Source organism: Onychostoma macrolepis, chromosome 18, assembly GCF_012432095.1.
Source record: "Onychostoma macrolepis isolate SWU-2019 chromosome 18, ASM1243209v1, whole genome shotgun sequence".
Taxonomy (NCBI): domain Eukaryota; kingdom Metazoa; phylum Chordata; class Actinopteri; order Cypriniformes; family Cyprinidae; genus Onychostoma; species Onychostoma macrolepis.
The window spans coordinates 25120787-25145347 of NC_081172.1; the positions used below are offsets into that span (position 1 = coordinate 25120787).

General features: G+C 41.6%; 1 long non-coding RNA gene across 1 annotated transcript; it reads left to right on the forward strand.

The window, feature by feature from the left end:
• Nucleotides 1-1077: 1077 nt before the first annotated feature.
• Nucleotides 1078-5916, forward strand: LOC131524896 (uncharacterized). The gene is made up of 5 exons (XR_009267098.1): nt 1078-2314; nt 2434-2520; nt 2612-4130; nt 4272-4338; nt 4466-5916. It is a non-coding gene; the product is annotated as an uncharacterized LOC131524896 (long non-coding RNA).
• Nucleotides 5917-24561: the final 18645 nt, after the last annotated feature.

The window sequence follows — 24561 nt, forward strand, 5'->3', positions numbered from 1 at the left end:
GTTATCTTTGTATAGTCAACAGACTGCGTTAAAGGGATCATCAAAATAAAGTGAAATTGGAGTTACAATATGTACAGTAGCCCTCCATTTATTAGCCTATTTGAAGCCCAGAGGGGTATGGCAAGCGATTCTAGCATTTAATACACCTGGGTCTACTAGTCATAATTCAGTTTTGAAGAGTGAAAATATAAATTCCAGATATTTATTCTGCAATTTTGACTCATAATTAGGATATCTACATTATAATTTTGACTAGTAATTATATACATTGAAGATATCTTTATAGATTTTAGAAGATTTTATATTGTCATTATTCATTTCAAGTCAGTTCAGTGTTGATTCAGTTCTGTTCAATAACAGTGGCAATGTTGCAAAATTCTTCAAATGTGAAATAAATATGATTAAGCATAAAGCTCTCTACAAGACAATAGTGTCATCCAGGTAAATTAAGTTCCAGTTTTGTTCTCATCCAGTAATGTCAGTGCAGTCAAATGGATAATGCAGTTTTACATAATAAATTTATTTTTAACCCCAGGTATACTATTTGTACATTCATATTAGAATATTTTTTACTGCCTAAAAACCTGAACTTTAATTAGGTTTACTTAATAAATGAACACCTTTACTTCTTTTTGATAAGGTTTTGCATGAATGTTTGTATAGGCATGCTTCTAAACGGGGACCAATATTTCTACTTCTGTTTCTTCACTTCTCTAAACTCCACACCACCAATGATAAAACGACAGCCACAAACCCACACTGTAAACTCTAAGTTAAGTCTGATTTGAGGAAACTCATTCCAGAACCAAATTGCCTATCACAGCTATGCAGATGATACCCAGGTTGAACTAGCCTTATCGCCAAATGACTACAGCCCCATTGACTCCCTCTGCCAATGCATTGATGAAATTAATTATAACTACTACAGAGATTTGTGAAATAAAATTCCATAATTTTTCCCCCCCAGGCCTGGAAATTGCCGTTTCAAAATTTCATAGCTTTTTCAGGGATTTTTTTTTTTTTATGTACGAACCCTAATAAAAGCAACTGATGCACGCTGTTAATCACTTAAGCTGACCCACCAATGTGATCGGCTGAATCCTACGTTACATCTCCCTCCTCTAATCACATGCCAGATCCGTTACCCCGCTTTGTTCCGGGACCTCGAAATTTACAAATTAAGCACTGACTGAGAGTATACAGTCAGGTCCAGAAGTATTCTGACACTGACTGAGTTTTTGTGCTTTTGCCTTTAAACACCACTTTAATGGATTTGAAATAAAACAACCAAGATGTGATTGAAGTGCAGACTTTGAGCTTTATTTTAAGAGGTTCCACAAAAATATGACATTTACCATTTAGGAGTTACAGCCATTTTAAGCAAAATACCTCCATTTTCAGGGGCTGAATAGTATTTGGACAAAGTGACATAATTGAAGATATGTACAATTTTAATACTTGGATGAAAATTATTTGCAGTCAATGACTGCCTATAGTCTGGAACCCATGGACATCACCAAATTCTGAGTTTCCTCCCTGGAGATGCTTCTTCACTGCAGCCACCTTGAATTGCTGCTTGTTTGTGGGTCTTTCTGCCTTCAGTCTTGTCTTCCGTAACTGAAAAGCATGCTCTAGTCTATTGGATTGAGATCAGGTGACTGACTTGGCCATTGAAGAATATTCCATTTCTTTGCCTTCAAAAAATCTTGAGTTGCATTCTCAGTATGATTAGGGTCATTATCCATCTGCACTGTGAAGCTGCGTCCTATTAGTTTTGTAGCATTTGGCTGAATGTGAGCAGAGAGTATAGCCTTAAAGACCTCAGACCCCACCGTTCCATTGGCAGCCATACATGCCCGTGCCATAACACTGCCGTCACCATGTTTCACACTTGATGTGGTGTGCTTTGGATCTTGAGCTGTTCCTTTCTTTCACCATACTTTTCTCTTCCCATCAGTTTGGTACAAGTTAATCTTGGTTTCATCAGTCCAAATAATCTTATTCCAGAACATGGGAGGCTTTTTTAGATGTTTTCTGGCAAAGTCTAAACTTAAATGTTACCAGTGGTTTGCACCTTCACAGTAAAATCAGCAGTGTGCAGTGTTAAAAGTTATTAATTCCTAAAGAGTTGACTTAATCTACAGTGTTAAACAGTACTCATGTTCAGTGTTGTTACATGGTGTAATATTTATGTAATTTCACTTTTACACTGAAAGTGTTAAAAAAAAAAAAAAAAAAAGCCAAATTTATCTGACTCCGCCCTTCAAGGACTCGCAAAGCGACAACACCATTTTATCTTCATGCGACCGAGACGGTAAGTTGGATTGCTTTTCTCTTTATAAAATTACACGAGAGAAATACTTTGTTGATCATTTTAAATATGATTGGTGGTGAACACATTTAGAAATTACTAACTGCGAGTGCTTTTGTCAGGTTTACAGTGTTAAGTTCGTGAGGTGTAGAGATGCAACGTTAGCCTGTGTGAAAGTTTCTAATGCGGGTTCGATTTCCTGAAATAAGGTGATTTTACATGTAAAATAATTTTTGGAATGCGTTTACAATTAATGTTATATATATGCTTTTAGCTGCTTTCATTTTGGCTTGTTGACAGATCCTCTCGCCTTCATTCTGGCACTGAAGATGAGGTCCAAGCAGCCACATTTGGGCGGTTTTCTACTCAGAGGAGAGAATTCATCAAATGTTAAATTTATATTTGTTTTTGAAAGCATTGAGCATTTACGCGCTAGAAATTTCGTTTTTGTGACACATAACACTGTGTTGAAGTGTCGTGTCAAGTCTTTCTGCAGACGGAGCTGGTATAACGCAGAACATTTACCAGTCATTTAATTGGCGTTATCTAATGCAAAACTGTGAAATTAGAGTGCATTTAAAAACTTTGTTCGCCCTAGGCTTAAGTGTGAATTGCATAATCTGTACGACGCTTGTTCTCGGCGCTGAATATCATGTCTGTTATGTCGTCATATCTGCGTCAAGAACTGACAAGTTACGCAATAGAGTTCATTATCGCAGATGAATCGCCTTCGATAATGAACTTGATATTGCGTAGCTTGACAGTGATCTACGGCTCTGTGTATTAAATGCCGCTCCTTTTGAAAGCAGGCGATGGAGATTTACCGCTAATCACGTAACCGGCTTTACTGACGAGATGCGCATGACAATCGCGTTCGATATATCACCCAGCCCTAGAATAATCACATCAGTATTTTATTCCAAGGTTGTACAATTGCCAGATCTTGTATGAAACGCATCACCTCACAATCGACACAATACACAAATTTCAAACCATTTGTGACCTCAACCTGGCAACCAACAACTCAGTTGCGATGTAGATTTCTGTACAAGTAGTAGACGTGGGAAGTTGAATCGACCATCAGTGGTAGAAATGAAAGGAGAAGAGTCAGGTGACGCTCCAGCGAAGAAAAAAATATTTGTGTAAATTTAACTACAGCTGGACTGAAGAATTTTATTTCTTGTCTCGAAGTCATGTAAACAACGCCCACGCCTTTTGCAAAGTGTGTCGGACTAATTTTTAATCGAGCGGTTTAGTACAAGTTTTCTGAAGAGATTGCTTTATACAATTAACAGTTCGAATTATTTTTTTTTAAATTTTTGTTTTCACATTTAAACATTGATCGGGGATCATAAACAGAAAATTTGGACTAAACCACATGACACATATGGATTAGTTCTCTTTATGGATTAGATCGCTTTATGAAGTTTATTAAGTATCAAAGTGGTAGTTGCGTGGATCGTCAATCAAGGGACAGAAATCTTATATTCTATTAAAATATCTTCAGTTGCGTTTCAAAGATAACGAAAGTTTTGGTTGAGTAAACGATGGAATTTTCATTTTTGAACTAATCCTGTAATAAAAGAATGTGGCCATATGCGTCTTGTGTTTGTTCACTTGTGCATCACTCAAGATGCATGCTAATGCCAGGTGTGAATAGAGCCGCTGTGTGACTACACAATCAACTTAGCAGAATGGTTCCTGAGAGAGATTGTTATTATTTTTTCTAAGAAGCCAAGTTCCTGGCTTTTCCCAAGACTTTCAAGCAGACGATTGACCTCGGAATCAGCTGTAAAGGAGGATGAAACCGATGTTTAAGGTTAGACTATATTTCAGAATAAGATTAATTATATTCATTCATATCTTTATTCTATGTTCATGCATTTTTTTGCTGAAGTTGTCATATGTTATTTAGAATGGGACAGCGATATTGCATAAGTTTGTCTCCTACTTCATTTAGATCCACCATCACCACAAGGGACCGGGAAAAATGTCCTCCTATCAAGCTGAAAAACATCTTCAAAAAGGTACATTTGTGTCACTACCTATTGTCTGCCTCAAAATATTGCCAGATGTGTTGTATATGAAAGACTAATAAAAGTGAAATCAGTTGGAGAGCTGACCTTAATTGTTATTTTTGTCTTTGATCTGCAGGCACTAAGAAGAATACCTTGTAGAGACCACACAGCCATACCTGCTCGCTGACAAGACAACGAGGAACAGCATTCATGGATGCTACGTGTGGCGAAGTGACGTCGTGCAACAGAAACAATGGAGAGATGACGCCACCCTAAGACTTGCACCCAGGGAAATACTACGCACCTACAGGTGCTACTCAAGGAAACAGGTCTGATTCTACTGCAGGAGCAAGAGACTTGACTTACAAAAATAAAACCTTTGACAGAAATCATTAATCCTCAAACATGCTGGAGAATGGTCTCATCAACAGTTTACCAATTAAATACCCACAGGTTACAAAGAGACCATAACAAACCTTACTTGGACAGAAGGGACAAGCCCCACAGCAAATCAGTGCATTCAAATTCATAAAGCAAGTGACAAACCAAAAAGAAAAGAAACTACAACAAAAGAACCAAAATACACTGTCCCCTTCTGTCAAGATTCAGTATCACAGCTCTTTAAACATTCACCGGTGGATATAAATGCACAGTCATACAGATCGATTGAACAATAGTCTTACAAACACTCAGAGGGGCCACGGTCCAACACCATGATGGCCACACAGTCAGTTGCATGCACAGTACAATGAAACTGTAAGATCAGACAGTATATGAAAGCAACCATATGAACAGCAGTAGATGAAGCCGGTGTAGGAAACAACCGTAGATACAGGGTTATGAAACAACAGCTAGCGCTCTCAGGCCACACCTAAAATACAAATATAAAAACATAAATAGACATCTACTTTAAACAACCCTCCCCCCCCTTCACAAGAAAGGAAACCCACAGTAAAAAGTTTCTTACCTCATTCGTAGACAACAGTAAGCTTTATGCTACCTGCGCTCATCACTTCGTACACACACACATCCCTAATAACAAACATTTAGAATATAAAACTGCAAGGAACAGCAAATCAGGCAACTTACCAGGGGAACGCGACAGGACATATAAACACCTGGACCTTTACGGCCCACAAGACTGGAACCCATAGCGGAATGACCATGCCACACTTCAACTTGCTTCTTATGAAGCCTCTGGGCCTCCACTAAAACGCACCTCAATGATTGAGCCGCCAGGTGTAATCAATGACAAAAATGCCACTCAACGCCAGTGGGCATGTCTTCCCAGCTGAAATACGCAAAGATTAAAATGGAAACGGATTCTAATGAATCCACAAACCATAATAAAACTCATCCTGTCACATACGCAACTGTTGACAAGTATCTTGCTGCAATCTTGTTCAAGTCTACCTGTCATATTTGTTAATGTCTAGGTAAATTTGATGATTTTATGTGTTTTATTAACTATTTTATGTTTCTGTGCAACACTTAATGAATGTGACTGACTAATTAACCTCTACACATCTGGTATATGCTTTAAAGTTGCCACTTTGACCATTTGTTAAATAAACGTTGGAATTTGTACATCTGTCTGAAGACTCTTGATTTTATGTCTAATCTTGTACATTAACACCATACAATAGCATTTTTATTTTTGCACGGAAAAGAATACTTTATTAATAACACTAAAAATTCAACACTAAAAATTCAACACTATGAATGGTGTACTTTTAACACTAGATAGATTGGGACCATATATGATCTTTAGTAATGTTAAAATTGACACTTTAAGTGTTAAATTGACACTGCGTTTTTTTAAATCTAACAGAATACCTTGGTTAAGTTGTAGTATAGCTGCAAAACTAAAGAAAAACTCGTATGTAAAATGTTTTTTGTTTTTTTTGGATAAGAAACTGAAACTGCCATTAGGTGTGATCCAAATATATATATATATATATATATATAAAACAAGAACTCATACAGACAGATGTGACACTGCATGAGAATACGGACGTGCATGAGAATATGTGTTGCAAAAGCGTGAGAATTGTCAGTTGCGTGAGTCTCACTGAATCCATGAAAGTTGACAGCCCTGCATTGATATTAGTATGCTTATTTTATAAAGTATATTTGAAAAATATTATTGAAGTTACGTGAAGTTAACTTCATAAAATTAACTTTAAGTATACACTTCCTCTGTCCTCATAAACCAAATGGCAAATATACAGTGTTTTAGTGTGTGTGTGTGTGTGTGTGTGTATGTGTGTATGTTTTGTGTGTAACAGTGACAAACATTTTGACATTTTTCTTTAGTTCCCTAAACTCCTTACCACTGATGATGAAACCCAGATTGAGGGAAAGAGATTGCGCAATGAGATTTGTTGTCTGATTTTAACATATTAATATTAGATCATGCCTCCATGCCAGACAATTAAGATCCAGCCCCGGACGCCAGATCCCATCAGAAAATATCTGTTTTGTCTGGTAACAGAACAACTCGTCAGCAAAGTAATCTAATACCCAAAACTTGTTAACAGGAAGTCTTGTCTGGTACCCAAAATTCTATTAACAGTCTTTTATCAGCCAAGAAGTTGACTGAGGAAGAAGCTAGTGAAGAGAATAAGCAGGAGACGAAGTGATGATAAAAATGAGCAGAGTTTATTGAATAGTTTTAGTTACGTATGTCTCAATGCTCAGACTTTGTCTGACCAGCACAATTTCAACAAGTACTGTTATACCAAACTCCTTCACAACAACATCCCATAAACCTTGAGTTTCTATTAACATACTCTTGTGTCTCTTATTGAAGAATAAATTAATGAATAAATGAATATAAAACAAAGAAAGTAAAACACAACACAAATGTATGCCATTAGGTTTGGTTGATTTGATGGCCCAGAGACTCAGAGTGGGGTTATCGTTAGACGAGCGATTAGGGGACTGAAAGAGAAATAATAGATGATAAGGATAGCTGGATGGATGAGAGAGGGAGAGTGTCACGGAGTCACAACCATCGCAGACGAATTGCCACCCATCGTCACCAGATCAATTTTGGTGTAATTATGCTGCAAGTGTCTATAATATCAATATAAAGTATTTTAAGTTTGATGACACCTGCGGTTAACAAGAATAATAACCAAAGTTTATATATAGTTTAGCAGTAATCCTCTCAGCAGTCCTGTGGTGCAAGCTGAGGAAGTTCAACCTCCTCTGGGCCTTTTTCACAATGTCTATAGGGGCTTTTGCACCAGAGGAACCTAGTTCCTAGAACTACTGGCCGAAGTACCCACTTTTTGGTGTGTGAATGCATTCAAAGAAATCAAAGGGTTTTTCTAAAGAGTACCAGTCATTGACCATTGAATGTAAATCTAATGTATTTGTTATTGATGAACATTTCAGTTGTGGATTTTTTATGATTTATAATAATCATATTTTATTTCATTTTTCTGTGTTTCTTATTCAAAGTTTGCCAAAGACAAGGTAAACAATGGTGTTAGGAAACACTACACCAAAGACAAAATAGAATAAGAACCATAAAGTTAATCAAAAAGACAGAGTAGCTTAATACATATTTAAAGCATAGTAATATCAATAACACGAATTATTTGAAGGCTAACCAAATAAGTAGGTGCTAGTGTTGTCAAAAGACCCGGTACTTCGGTACCAAGTCGGTACTAAAAAAATGAAAACGTCACGGTACCAGGTTTTTTTAAGTACCGGTGGTACCCAGTACCCGGTCAGCCCGGTTCTTGACGCATACGGCCCTATGATTTCCGCGATGCAGAAAACGCGGACGGAATCTCGGAATCCAGTTATAAAAACGGAATTTACAGTTTAGCACAAAATGTCACGGAATTTGTCAAAGTTTGGATGAATTGATCAAAAGTAGGTCATTACACTTAAATCAAATCGCGACACGGACTAGTATCTGTAAATATTAAGCCGCAAAAGTCGGTTCAAATATGAATCCTGCGCGTCTCTGTGTGAGTGAATGAAAGGCAGAGACGCGCGGTTTTTTTTTTTTTTTTAATACATACATTGAAGCGCGCGTGACGCGGTGATTTCAGCATCTGCCGTCTCAGTGAGGACATAAATACATAAACAACATCTATAGAACTGCTCTAAGAGTCACTTCACGAGCATTTTACCGTTTCATTGAGTAAAACCAGCGTCATATCATATAGCTACACACAGAAATTTAAAGGTATTCACGGCAACCCGTCAAAATAAACGTTTATCTTAAAGACATTGTGCCAGAAATATATTACTATTATTTAGTAGAATGTATGTGATACTATTACTACTGCTGAAAAAAAAATTATAAATATTTATTTTTAAAGAAATCACACAATATTTCTTCCATATTTTAATTTTAATAGTAAATCCCCTTCATTTACCCCAAAAATAAAATGTGTTTACATTTAATTAATTAAAAGACAAATCAAATTTGGGTGAAACTTGTTTACTGTTTTTCATACTTTTATTACTTGCGGAAAAACTTTTTATTTTTGTTTTCAAACCGTGGTGTATATCGTTAACTCTATTGTTATAAATACAGTATACACTGCAGTGTATTTCATCTAATGATCTGTGTTATTCATAAATATCACCAAAGCTTTCCACAAACTGATCCACTGCTCCAACCTATGTCGAGGGTACTTGTTACATCTTGATGTTTATGAATTCCTGTGATCTCGCCAAATCTGTTAATACATTTTTTTTTTTTTCAATTTGTTTTTCCTTTATGTCATTAAAGTATTAAATGTAGATATAAACAAGCAAAAATAATGCTTGTCTTCACAACACTGCTTGCATACAGAGAGCTGGTCTACTCACACTTCAGCTAGACCATGTTTGTCAACCACCTTCACCAGAAGGCAGAATATCTTATTCACTTACATCTAACCACTTCCTCTAGACTGGAGTGATTTCCTTCTTTCTTTCTACAAGACCTGCACATCAGAACTACATTCTTGTTTTTTTCTCATTGTAATTAAAGGAATTTGGCCTTTGTTTTCCCTCATATTTATATTCCTGTGTAACAGGAAGCCATGGCTGGACAATGTCATGTTTATATTCACCCTAGTGTGCTAAAATATGGATATACACTTCAAATAGATTAGATTAGATTAGATTCAACTTTATTGTCATTACACAAGTACAGGTACAAGGCAACGAAATGCAGTTTAGGTCTAACCAGAAGTGCAATAGCAGCAAGTGCAGGATATACAATGGTTGAATAAGTGCAGGACAAGGATATGTACTGAATATATGTATAAATATATATAGAGAGATGGTTATTACTATAAACAGAATTTACAGGTGAATATGTATAGTGAATAAATATACAGATGGCTATTACTAAAAACAGAATTTACAGGTGAATATGTACTATCAATATGATATAATATACAGATGGCTATTACTATAAACAGAATTTTACAGATAGAAGTATACAATGATATGTTAGGCCAAGATGAGGAATATAGCAGTGGATTAAGGTAGTGCAATAGAGTATGGACCGAAGCTATTAGTGTAAAAGTGCAGTGGAAGTGATTGCATATTACAGTTAGACGTACGATGCAAAATGCAAATGTAAACAGTTGATAATGTAAATAACAGTCGGCAGTGCAAATGAGCATAATCCAATTTAGGTATGGTAGTGCAAGATGCAAAAGTAAACAGTTGTTACTGTAATAAACAGTCGGTAGTGCAAATTTACATTCAGTAGTGCAAATAAAGCAGATGTGAGGTAGGAGAGAAGAGTTAGCAATATATGAGGAAGTGGATCAACGGGGGTTAGAGTTCAGTAAAGAGACAGCTCTAGGGAAGAAACTGTTCTTTAATCTGCTGGTCCTGGTCTGGAGGCACCTGAAACGCCTGCCGGAGGGCAGGAGAGAAAACAGTCTGTGAGCTGGGTGAGAGGAGTCCTTAAGGATGCTGCGAGCTCGATGCAGACAGCGTTTCCTCTGGATGTGTTCGATGGCAGGTAGTGGAGTCCCTGTGATGCGCTGGGCAGTTTTCACCACCCGCTGCAGTGCCTTGCGCTCCGCAACAGAGCAGCTCCCATACCATACTGCGACACAGTTGGTCAGGATGCTTTCTATTGCGCAGCGATAGAAGTTCACCAGGATAGCCGAGGAGAGTTGATTCTTCCTCAGTGTCCTCAGGAAGAAGAGGCGCTGGTGAGCCTTCTTGACCAGGCTGGAGGTGTTGGTTTTCCACAACATGTCCGCCGAGATGTGGATCCCCAGGAACTTGAACCTGGAGACACGCTCAACAGCCATTCCATTGATGTGGATGGTGTCGTGTGTGCATCTTGACTCCTTCCTGAAGTCCACGATGAGCTCCGTGGACATCCCTGAAGTCCACGATGAGCAAATAGTTAAATAGTCCCAATAGTGTTTGCTATGGTACCGAAAACAGTTAAAGAGAAAGAGACAAACAGTGAAGTATCGGGTGGTCCGATATATTAATGATTCAGGAATTTAGGTGATTGGTTGAGGCGTGGCCCTTTATTGACCAATAAATGTCTCATACAGGTGCATCTCAATAAATTAGAATGTCATGGAAAGTTCATTTATTTCAGTAATTCAACTCAAATTGTGAAACTCGTGTATTAAATAAATTCAATGCACACAGACTGAAGTAGTTTAAGTCTTTGGTTCTTTTAATTGTGATGATTTTGGCTCACATTTAACAAAAACCCACCAGTTCACTATCTCAACAAATTAGAATATGGTGACATGCCAATCAGCTAATCAACTCAAAACACCTGCAGAGGTTTCCTGAGCCTTCAAAATGGTCTCTCAGTTTGGTTCACCAGGCTACACAATCATGGGGAAGACTGCTGATCTGACAGTTGTCCAGAAGACAATCGTTGACACCCTTCACAAGGAGGGTAAGCCACAAACATTAATTGCCAAAGAAGCTGGCTGTTCACAGAGTGCTGTATCCAAGCATGTTAACAAAGTTGAGTGGAAGGTAAAAGTGTGGAAGAAAAAGATGCACAACCAACCGAGAGAACCGCAGCCTTATGAGGATTGTCAAGCAAAATCGATTCAAGAATTTGGGTGAACTTCACAAGGAATGGACTGAGGCTGGGGTCAAGGTATCAAGAGCCACCACACACAGACGTGTCAAGGAATTTGGCTACAGTTGTCGTATTCCTCTTATTAAGCCACTCCTGAACCACAGACAACGTCAGAGGCGTCTTACCTGGGCTAAGGAGAAGAAGAACTGGACTGTTGCCCAGTGGTCCAAAGTCCTCTTTTCAGATGAGAGCAAGTTTTGTATTTCATTTACAAACCAAGGTCCTAGAGTCTGGAGGAAGGGTGGAGAAGCTCATAGCCCAAGTTGCTTGAAGTCCAGTTTTAAGTTTCCACAGTGTGTGATGATTTGGGGTGCAATGTCATCTGCTGGTGTTGGTCCATTGTGTTTTTTAAAAAACCAAAGTCACTGCAACCGTTTACCAAGAAATTTTGGAGCACTTCATGCTTCCTTCTGCCAACCAGCTTTTTGAAGATTTCATTTTCCAGCAGGATTTGGCACCTGCCCACACTGCCAAAAGCACCAAAAGTTGGTTAAATGGCCATGGTGTTGGTGTGCTTGACTGGCCAGCAAACTCACCAAACCTGAACCCCATAGAGAATCTATGGGGTATTGTCAAGAGGAAAATGAGAACAAGAGACCAAAAAATGCAGATGAGCTGAAGGCCACTGTCAAAGAAACCTGGGCTTCCATACCACCTCAGCAGTGCCACAAACTGATCACCTCCATGCCACGCCGAATTGAGGCAGTAATTGAAGCAAAAGGAGCCCCTACCAAGAAGGCCAACAATTCACTAAAAATGTTTTTTTTATTGGTCTTATGAAGTATTCTAATTCGTTGAGATAGTGAATTGGTGGGATTTTGTTAAAAGTGAGCAAAAATCATCACAATTAAAAGAACCAAAGACTTAAACTACTTCAGTCTGTGTGCATTGAATGCATTTAATACACGAATTTCACAATTTGAGTTGAATTACTTAAATAAATTAACTTTTCCACAACATTCTAATTAATTGAGGTGCACCTGTATGTCCTAAAATTTTGGTGTAATTAAGCTGCAAGTGTCTATAATATAAATATAAAGTATTTTAAGTTTGATGACACCTGCGGTTAACAAGAATAATAACCAAAGTTTATATATAGTTTAGCAGTAATCCTCTCAGCAGTCCTGTGGTGCAAGCTGAGGACGTTCAACCTCCTCTGGGCCTTTTTCACAATGTCTATAGGGGCTTTTGCACAAGAGGAACCTTTTCCCTAGAACTACTGGCCGAAGTACCCACTTTTTGGTGTGTGAATGAATTCAAAGAAATCAAAGGGTTTGGTTACACTTTATATTAGGTGGCCTTAACTACTATGTACTTACATCAAAAAAATAAGTACAATGTACTTATTGTTTTCATATTGTATTGCAAAACACTTTTGCTGCTTTTGAGGTGGGATACTGGTAAGGTTAGGGACAGGTTTGGTGGTATGGGTAGGTTTAAGGGTGGGTTAATAGTGTAATTATAAATGTAATTACAGAAATTAATTACAGATGTAAGTACATATAGGTATTTAAAAATATAAGTACAATGTAAAAACATGTATGTACACAATAAGTGCATTGTATCAAATTATTAATTTAAATGTAAGTACATAGTAGTTAAGGCCACCTAATATAAAGTGGGACCAAGGGTTTTTCTAGAGAGTACCAGTCATTAACCATTGAATGTAAATCTAATGTATTTGTTATTGATGAACATTTCAGTTGTGGATTTTTTTTTTTAAATGATTTATAATAATCATATTTTATTTTATTTTATTTCATTTTTCTGTGTTGCTTATTCAAAGTTTGCCAAAGACAAGGTAAACAATTGGTGTTAGGAAACACTAAACCAAAGACAAAATAGAATAAGAACCATAAAGTTAATCAAAAAGACAGAGTAGCTTAATACATATTTAAAGCATGGTAATATCAACTAGATAGTAAAGTTTGGATACAAACTTTAAGTTGGCTTGAAAAAGCCTAGAGGAAGGTTTTCAGTTTGAAGTAGTTTGAAATACGTAAAATAGTTTTAAAGATTAAAGTTTGAATGTTTTATAGGCAATACAGTCTATCAGAAGAACAGACACAGAAAAACAGATCTCTGGGGTACCTGGGGTGGCTTATAGGGTGGTTGCTAGCGTGTTTCTAGGTTACCTGGGGTGGCTTCTAGGCTGGTGGCTAGGGTGTTTCTAGTTTACCTGGGGTAGTTGCTAGGGTGTTGCTATGCGGTTGCTAGGGTCCTTGGGGTGGTTGCTAAGGAGTTGCTATGCAGTTGATAGGGTACTTAGGGTGGTTGCTAGGGTGTTGCTAGGTGGTTGCTATGGTAACCAGGGTGGTTGTTAGGGTGTCGAACACAGTACATATAGAAGAACATAATAAAATGAGTGCTTACGAGTGCTTGTGAGATATTTTTTGTCTAACTGCAGAGCAATGCGTCGCAGTACACTCCCGCTCCGGACCGCATTCATCCTCACTTCTCTCAATAAGAAACACTTCTCTTGGACAAACACAGACAAGATTATTTCAAAATACATGATAGCTTGGCGAATGTAATTGAAACCATTCGTTTATGTCTCATTATGTCTCATATGTCTCATAAATCCAAGGTGGATGGATGTGAACATTAAAGCGACCACATTTACCAGCTGCTTTCTGTCTTCAATGTTAATCCATAAAAAACAGAAAATCATTTGTTTGTCTTGGCTTCTTTTACTTATGTATGTATGTATGTATTTATTTGTTGCTTTAAGAAGAATCAATATTTCATGAAAACCATGTTATTTTAGGATTCTTCCATATCTGCATCTAAACTTACAGGACTTACGGGTACACCAATGATTTTAAACTTCAGACAAGCGCCCGCCCACGAGAAAGTAAACGCTTGTCAATTATGCCCTTCGAGACTCTGTCTACGAAGCAAAGCGAAGTAGCAGAGTTTGGTATTACCAGGCTAGTGGGTCGTAGCGCAGAGCGAGAATTTCGTAGAAACTTGTGAATCACCACATTTGAGGAGACTATCAAGCTGTGCGAGAACATACCCCGCAATGGGGTATAAGTTGTACCCCTGGGGCACAAGAGCCCCCCAAATTTGCCCCATTGACATACTATGGTGAGGGACGGCCCATAAAACAGCATCTGAACACACGTGTTTTTCCTACTATGGTAATTTACATAGGAATTTTGCATTGAACATAACTCTGCATCACAATGTCATAGAGACATGGGGGTGGGCTCATTTTACTCAGCCAACCAATTAGGCTCTCAGGATCAGTATAAAGCTGTGAAGCCACGCCCTAGCAACTGATCCCATAGACTGCCATTATAAAAGCCCAGATGGACATCTTTGGATCACAGTGTCATAGAGACATGGGGGTGGGCTCATTTGACTCGGGGCAGCAAACAGCCAATTATGAATCACCATAGACACTTCCTAGCCACACCCTAGCAACTACTGTCAAGCACCCTAGCAACCAAAGCCCAAACAGGCATATCTTCAAATCTGAACGTCATAGTGATATGGGGGCTTGTTTATGTCATTCACACTGACAAGCTGTCTTTGGAGTATAATCATTGGCAGCTGACAAGCCACTCCCTAGCAACCAAACAGTGTACCCTAGCAACCATCTAGCAAGACCTATATCTTTGCATCAGAATATCTTACAGACATGGTAGTTGGTTCTTTTGACTCATGCTAGCAAACCGGACTTCAAACATGCTAGTCATGCTAGCAGTGAATAGCTACATGCTAATAGTCATTAGCTAAGAGCTAATTCAGGCTAAGAACATGCTAAGAAATCCATAGTAGAAAGAAGTCCATAGTAACGATCTGTGAAACTAGCAACTGCCTAGCAACACCCTAGCAACCACCACAAGTGCCCTAGCAACCACATAGCAACACCTTAACAACCATCCTGGGTACCATAGCAATGGCCCTAGCAACCACATAGCAACATCCTAGCAACCACCCTGGGTACCCTATCAATGGTCCAAGCAACCATCCTGGGAACCCTAGCAACCACCCTGAGTACCCTAGCAACAACATAGAAACACCTTAGCGACCACCCTGATTACTCTAGCAACCGCATAGCAACCACCCTGGGTACCCTAGAAACCACCCTGATTACCCTAGCACCGGCCCTAGCAACCATCCTGGGTACCCTAGCAACCACCCCGAGTGCCCTAGCAACCGCCGAGCAGTGCCGTTGAAACCACTCATGCCGACCTAGCAACTGAGTGCTGAGTTTTGCCACGGCAAGAACCACTCACATTTTCTTCAGGAAATGTACATTCTAGTTCTGCTTCTTTTTCTTCTTCTGGACAAAACTTCTGTTTGCTATATCTTTTCTAAGCGATTGGACCTACGATGTTCGCACAGTGGATGAAAAAGCGGGCAAAAAAGTCCCATTGACTTACAATGGCGGAATGTTCGTGAATTTGAATCTCAGCTGTCACTTTCTCACACACACACACACGCAGGCCCTTCAGAACCCCTTGTCTCTTTTTCTCTCTCTTTCTCTCTCTCTCTCTGTAACTCTAAGACACTCATTTCACTCATCTTACCACTTACAGCACCTTAGCAACCACCCCATAGACCTCCATTGAAAACAGATCAAAAGGGATATCTTTGAATAAAAGTGTCATATAAACATGCAGGTTTTGCTCTTTTGACTCGTGATCGCAAACAGGACTTCCCTTATGAATGTTTCACATACTAGCAGTGAATAGCTACATGCTAATAGCGATTAGCTAAGTGTTAAATCAGGATAAGAACATATGAAGAACTCTATAAAACTACATGGTAATGATGTGTGACAACTACCAACCGCTTAGCAACACGATAGTAACCACCCAGTTATAGAGGTGTGCTATATCTTTATAAATAATTGAGTGTACAATGTTTGTCTGGTGGATGAAAAAATTTGGGCGAAAAAGTCCCATAGACTTTACATTGGCACAAAATTAGTGAGATTATATCTTTGGATCAGGAGGTCACAGAGACTTGGGGGTGGGCTCATTTGACTCTGCCTATCAAGCAGTCAATAAGTACTGACATGACAACTTCATAGCTATGCCCTAACAACCACTTACAGCAGCCTAGCAACCGTAAAAGGACATTAACAAACAATTTTTCAGCACCAAAACATTGTAGAAACATGGGGTTGGGCTCTGTTGATTTAGACTGTCAAATAGTCTTTAAATATCATCACATAAACTGTATGGCCACACCATAGCAACCACTTAGAGTGCCTTAGCAACTGAACAAACACATGAATAAGCAATTTCTCAGCACCAGAAAGTGGTATAGATATGGGGGGGTGGCCTCTTTTGTTTGGGACGAAAAAAGTATCTGTAAGAATCTAAAGTCTGTAAGTATCACCATGGCGACTGTGCAGCTACACCCTAGCAGCCACATAGAGAACCCTAGCAACCGTATAGCAATATAAAGAAGCCATATCTCAGCTCCACAACATCATACAGACATGGGAGTTGGCTCTCTACAATCGCGCAGAACACTGTAGCATCTGCCCAGTGCCAAGTTTTGCCACTGCAAGCACCACTCACATGTTCTTCAGGAAATGTACATTCTAGTTAGTGGTGCTTGCCAAAGGCAAGGCATCACTATCGTTATCTTGCATACTTATTATTCTGCTTCTTCTTCTGGACAAAACTTCGGCGCACTACTCCTCCCACGCCGTTTATCACAGACCCATGAATGAGGCGTCAAATCGTGCGACTTATTGAGGAATGGCGGCCCGAGTCAAATGAGCCCACCCCCATATCTCTATGACACTGTGATCCGAAGATATCCATCTGGGCTTTTAAAATGGCAGTCTATGAGATCAGTTGCTAGGGTGCTCTAAATGGTTGCTAGGGCGTGGCTTGACAGCTTCACATTGATCCTGAGAGTCTTAGGCCCCTGTACGATTATCGTACACCCAGTCGCTTAGAAAATATATAGCACACCATTCCTCAATAAGTCGCACAATTTGACGCCTCTTTCTTCGGTCTGTGACGAACGGTGCAGGAGGAGTAGCGAACTGAAGTTTTGTCCAGAAGAAGAAGAAACAGAACTAGAATGTACATTTCCTGAAGAAAATGTGAGTGGTGCTTGCAGTCGCAAAACTTGGCACTGTAGCCATCCATGATGTCCGTGTGATGTTGTGGAGTCCAGATATGGTTATTGTATGTTGCTATATGGTTGCTAGGGTGCTCTAAATGGTTGCTAGGGCATGGTCACACAGTTAACATGGTGATAATGGCAGACTGTTTTGTCACCTAACAACAAGGAGCCTACCCCATCTCTGCATGATGTTCTGGTGCTGAGATATGGCTTATTCATGTGTTTGTGAGGTTGCTAGGGTATTGTAAATGGTTGCTAGGGTATGGAAATGCAGCCTATGGGGTTATATTTAAAGACTATTTAGCAGTCATAATTAAAATAACCCAACACTGTGTTTCTATAGTGTTCTGATGCTGAGATATGGCTTATTCATGTGTTTGTAAGGTTGCTAGGGTACTGTAAATGGTTGCTAGGGTATGGAAATGCAGCCTATGGGGTAATATTTAAAGACTATTTAGCAGTCATAATTAAAATAACCCTACCCCCATGTTTCTATAGTGTTCTGGTGCTGAGATATGCCTTTGGTAATGTTGTTATGCTGTTGCTAGGGTGCTGTAAGTGGTTGCTAGGGTGTAGTTCTGAAGTTGTTATGTCACTACTTATTAGCTGCTTGATAGACCAAGTCAAATGAACCCACCCTCAAGCCTCTGTGACTTCCTGATCCAAAGATACGATCTCACAAATTTTATGCCAATGTAAAGTCTATGGGATTTTTTTACCCAAATTTTACACATGCTGTACGATCATCGTTCGCCCAATCACTAATAAAAGATATAGCACACCTCTCCTCAATGCGCCGGTCGATTTGACACCTCATTCATGGGTCTACAACAAATGGTGCAGGAGGAGTAGCACACCGAAGTTTTGTCCGGGCGAATAGTAATAATAATACATTTCCTGAAGAAAATGTGAATGGTGCTTGCCGTGGCAAAACTCACCCCTCGGTTGCTAGGGTGTTTCTAGGCAGTTGCTAGGGCGTTGTGTTGATAGGGTGTTCTGGGTGGTTACTATCGTGTTGCTAAGCAGTTGGTAGTTGTCCCTCATCATTACTATGTAGTTTTATAGGAGTTCTTACTATATTCTTACCCTGGTTTAACACTTAGCTAATCACTATTAGCATGTAGCTATTCACTGCTAGCATGTGTAGCATGCATGAAGGAAGTCCTGTTTGCGATCACGAGTCAAAAGAGCAAAATCTGTATGTTTTTATGACACTTCTATCCAAAGATATCCCTTAAGATATCCTGTAAGTGGTTGTTAGGGTGTGGCTATGAAGATCATAGGTCATTACTTATTGGTTACTTAAAAGATGAGTCAAATGAGTGTGTAGGAGTTACAGAGAGAGATAGTTTATTTTTATTTTATTTTTTCCAATTTATTGATTAGACCATTTAAAAAAAGACAAATCCTCTCCAAATACAGATTAAGCAACCATGATTTAGAAATAGAGAGAGGAAGACATAGACAAACAGCGACTGAGGACCAAGGTGGAGTTGGCAGGAGGAAGGAGCCCAACTGAGCCGGTGGGACGGAGCGACGAGGTGCAGCCAGAGGAGCGGAGTCCTGAGGCGATGGCGGGTCGATGCCCGACCAAGGCGGAGCCGGAGGGACGAGGGAGCCTGGTGGAGCTGGATGATCGACGGTGGAGGCGAAGGAGCTAGTAGCCGAGGTGGAGCCGCTGGGTCAACGGGCAGAGGCGGAGTCCAAGCCGAGGAGGCTGGAGGCAGAGGTGAGGGATACTCCAGCCCCGGCGATGCTGGAGGATGGCAGTCCCGTGGGGCTCGCACCGCATTGATGGTGGGCTGAGGGCGAGCAGAGGGGATGCCAGCCGACAGCGGTGGAGGAGGCAGGAGCGGGTGGGAGGGTGGGTATTTTTGAGGAGCGCACTGGAGTGCACTTTCGAGGAGCGGGCACTGGAGGATTGGGAGCCCCCTCAGGGCTGGACAAGAGAACCACAGATGAAGGAGGGCTGGATGGGACCAGCGGGAACAATGGAGAGAGGAGAGGGAGCAGTTCTAATTCCAGTTCAGTGTTCCAGTCAATCAAATCCTCCTCCATGTCCAGCAGTCCCAGATGCATCGTCAGCTCACCCTCAGCCACGGTGCAGGGGGTGGAGCTCCACTCCGCGCTCACATTGTCCACGGCTGGCTCCCTCGCGATGGGCACTGTCGCCGGCTCTCGCACCTGATCTGACGTGTTGGGCTCCACTTCCGGGGCTGGCTCGTAGATCGAAGCGGGAAATGGCTCTCCGTCATCGGTGGGCTCGGGCTGATGCTCCGCACCGCGGGGAGTTGGTGGGCTGGGCTCTGGGTCAGGAGTGGGGCTGATGTCATTGTCCTCGAAGTCCACAGTCAGTGGGGATCCACAGGACCCCAGCACCCACTCCACAAAGGTGGCAAAATCTCCCCGAGGACCATCTCCGGACAACCGCGCTCTGCACTCGTCGTTCAGGTTCGTTTGGTAGAATGTGCAGAGGCAGTAGTCTGGGTAGTGAGTAAAGTTTGAAATTTCCACGAACAGTCTTGTATGGTCCTCGAGGGAAAGGCTCCTCTGCTCCAGCATGAGAAGGAGGCAGGCAGGGTCATTCATGACAAAACAAAAAAAAAAACTGACAAAAATGGAAAACAAAACGAGGGGAAACACGCTGCTATACTTTCCTTTAGTTGGTCGGTCTTTCTGTCACACTTCGCAGGACGCACGGGAACCAAGAACGAGGAGACGAAGAATTTCACAACACTAGAGTTTAATATACAAATGGGCACACAGATCACAGGCAGGGTAGACACTCAAAACCGACAAACACTAACTGAAAGGACTGGGGCTATTAAAGACAGGCTAACGAGGGAACTAAAGGAGACATACCTGGAATAAAATTAACAGTCAGACAGGGGAAAAACTGGGTTACAGAACACATGGGGAGCAAAAACCACAACAAAACAGTCCAGGGGCGTGACACCTAAATATCACAATGTGAGGGAAATATTTCTCCCCAGATTTGAAGCCCTGATCCATAATTTACTGAACTTAGTGATACTGAGAAAATGCCCTTCTTACTTGGAGAAGATGATAACACAGCTGCACTAGCTGCTAAATATGTATTAACCATTCACAACGTTAGAGGTTAAACATGATTGACTCTAAACTGACTTACTTTATCTTTTCATTTGTTTAGATGGATTTTATTTATTATTATTTAGGTTGTTATTTATGTTGTTGTTGTTTTATATATATATATATATATATATATATATACACACACGTGTTAATGCTTTGGCGATATTGTGTTACACAGTCATGCTAATAAAGCTGAATTGAATTGAGAGAGAGAGAGAGAGAGAAGGGGTTCCTAAGGGCCTGCGTGTGTGTGAGTGAGAAAGTGACAGCTGAGATTCAAATTCACGAACATTCCGCCATTGTAAGTCAATGGGACTTTTTTGCCCAGTTTTTCATCTGCTGTGCGAACAGCATAGGTCCGATCGCTTAGAAAAGATATAGCACACCTCTCCTCAATGAGCCGGTCGATTTGACACCTCATTCATGGGTCTGTAACAAACGGTGCAGGTTTTGTCCAGAAGAAGAATAAGAAGAAGCAGAATAATAAGTATGCAAGATAACAATAGTGATGCTTTGCCTTTGGCAAGCACCACTAATAATAAGCACACAGCATAGTAATTGTAACGTGGCTGACGAGACGTGAGACGTGCGGATCCAAGTGCAAGCTTTTATTTAAAGACATGGCCATATTTACAGGCAGGGTCGAAACAATGGCAAACAGGTATGGCAGGGACAAGACAAAGAGTAATCCTAGGGCAAGCGAAGGTCGACGATGGGTGAACAGTATCCAAAAGGGCAAGGCAGAGAGATAATCCAGGTACACGGGCTATAATCCAGGCAAGGGAGTCCGAACAGTGAGACGGGTAAATACTGGGAAAACCGACTAGAAAACAACAAACGTTCCGTAAAGCAGCTAACACTAGGGGAGTGAAAACCGCAGGACAATACAGGAACTGAACAGAAACACGGAATGGCACGGAAAGGGTTAATCCAGGAAACACGGGCTAGAAAACGAACACAGGAAAACAGGCAATGCAAGACTAGGATTACTAACAAGGGCTCTGTAGAGTAGCTATCGCTAGGAGAGGGATATGTGCATACAATACTCGGCAGAGAGGGAAAGAAAGTCCAGGGTTTATATAAGGCATGTAATCAGTGTGTGCCTAGGATCAGGTGTGCGTGTGATTAGTGCAATCAGCTGTGTGCAATCAGTGCAATGAATGATAGGAAATGCAGTGCAGTGTGAAGGATGGTGTGAGAGTCAATGTGGTGAGCGAGTGACCTCTGGTGGAGGGTGAATGGAAGTTCACAGACATTCCTTTGGCAGTGACAGACAAGACAGACAGTTCACAATCAGCCACCATGGCTAGCTCAGAACGGGGCGAGAGTTCAGAGATGGCCTCCTCGGCCGGTTCAGAGCAGGGCAAATGTTCAAAAGCGGCCTCCGTGGCTGTGACAGGACATGACGAGAGTTCAGGGACAGGCCTTTTGGCTGCGACAGGACAGGCAGAGAGTTCACAGACGGCCTCCATAGCCGCGACAGGACAGGACGAGAGTTCAGGGACAGCCCTTCTGGCTGCGACAGGACAGGACGAGGATGTGCAGACGGCCTCCATAGCCGTGACAGGGCAAGACAAGAGTTCATTGACGGCCTCCATAGCTGTGACAGGACAGAACGAGAGTTCATTGATATATACCGCTGACACCTCCTGAGGTTCTGCAGTGGTTGCCGCCACCTCTGGAGGTTCTACAGTGGTAAACTCAGGACACAGGGAGAGTTCAGTAATGGTCTCTTCGACCGCAACACAACAGGCTGAGAGTACATTGCTGGGCGCCACCACCATACAAGAAGCTGAAGTGAGCACCACCGCTTCAGAAGGTTCTGCAGCATGTACCGCCACCTCTGGAGAAACTGCAGCGGGCACCATCACTTCGGGGAACACAGCAGCGAGCGCCACTACCTCAGGAGGTTCTGCAGTATCAGCCGCCACCTCTGGGAGTTCTGTGGTGGTGTATGCAGCCCAAACACACCAAAATGTGATCCCCATCATGGGAAGCACTTCAGACAGGGGAATCAGTTCAGGAAAAGGAGGACTAGAGTGAGTGGGTTTGGGGATACCAGCTGCACGTGCAGACACCAGCGGTGAATCCCTCACACTGGATACCAGATGGGGATAATGGAAGACTGACCTTGATGATCTGGGTGTGTCAGCCCGGACGTGACCCGACTCTGGAAGGTCAGCGGAGACGTGACGTGCTGCTGTGACTCTGGACGAACAGCCGTGACGTGCTGCTGTGACTCTGGACGAACAGCCGTGACGTGCTGCTGTGACTCTGGACGAACAGCCGTGACGTGCTGCTGTGACTCTGGACGAACAGCCGTGACGTGCTGCTGTGACTCTGGACGAACAGCCGTGACGGGCGGCTGTGACTCTGGACGAACAGCCGTGACGGGCGGCTGTGACTCTGGACGAACAGCCGTGACGGGCGGCTGTGACTCTGGACGAACAGCCGTGACGGGCGGCTGTGACTCTGGACGAACAGCGTAGACGTGACTTGACTTTAGGAGATCAGCTGAGACGTGAAGATCAGCTGTGACTTGGCTTGACTCGTGAAGATCAGCTGCGACTTGGCTTGACTCGTGAAGATCAGCTGCGACTTGGCTTGACTCGTGAAGATCAGCTGCGACTTGGCTTGACTCGTGAAGATAAGCTGCGACGTGAAGATCAACGGTAGCTTGACTGGATTCACGAAGATCAACTATAACTGGACTTGGCTCTTTAAGGTCAACTGTGACCTGACTTGGCTCTTTAACGTCAACTGTGACCTGACTGGGCTCTTTAACGTCAACTGTGACTTGATTTGGCTCTTTAACATCAGCTGTGACTTGACTTTTTGACATCAACTGTAACTTGCCTTGATTCATGAAGATGAACGGTGACTTGACTTAGCTCTTTACTGGCAGCAATGACATGACGGGGTGTTGATGTGGCCGCCATTTTGTGAACGGGCTCCGGTGTCGCTGCCATTTTAGTCACAGACGCGGTGCCGCGCTCCTCTTCCGCGACACCCACAGTAAACAAAGAGTCAGCACACAGCAAAGCATAGTCTATAAAGTCCTTTAAACTACAATTGACATGACTTAATGGGCTCAGTTAATCCAAAATGATTTAATACGACCTCATCAAAGGTTACCCTGTAAGATATCTCACAGAATTGAGTGACGTACTCCTCAATAGATGAAATCCCTTGTCTCAGGTCGAGCAGCTGGTTGAATGGATCCATACCTGGCCAGGGTTCCTTAGAAAAGTCGCTGGATCCTCGTGTGGCTGAGTATTCTGTAATGTGGCTGACGAGACGTGCGGATCCAAGTGCAAGCTTTTATTTAAAGACATGGTCATAGTTACAGGCAGGGTCGAAACAATGGCAAACAGGTATGGCAGGGACAAGACAAAGAGTAATCCTAGGGCAAGCAAAGGTCGACGATGGGCAAACAGTATCCAAAAGGGCAAGGCAGAGAGATAATCCAGGTACACGGGCTATAATCCAGGCAAGGGAATAAACAGAGTCCGAACAGTGAGACAGGGGGAAATACTGGGAACACAGACTAGAAAACAACAAACATTCCGTAAAGCAGCTAACACTAGGGCAGTGAAAAACGCAGCACAATACAGGAACTGAACAGAAACACGGAATGGCACGGAAAGGGTTAATCCAGGAAACACGGGCTAGAAAACGAACACAGGAAAACAGGCAATGCAAGACTAGGATTACTAACAAGGGCTTTGTAGAGTAGCTATCGCTAGGAAAGGGATATGTGCATACAATACTTGGCAGAGAGGGAAAGAAAGTCCAGGGTTTATATAAGGCATGTAATCAGTGTGTGAGTAGGATCAGGTGTGCGTGTGATTAATGCAATCAGCCGTGTGTGCAATCAGTGCAATGAATGATGGGAAATGCAGTCCAGTGTGAAGGATGGT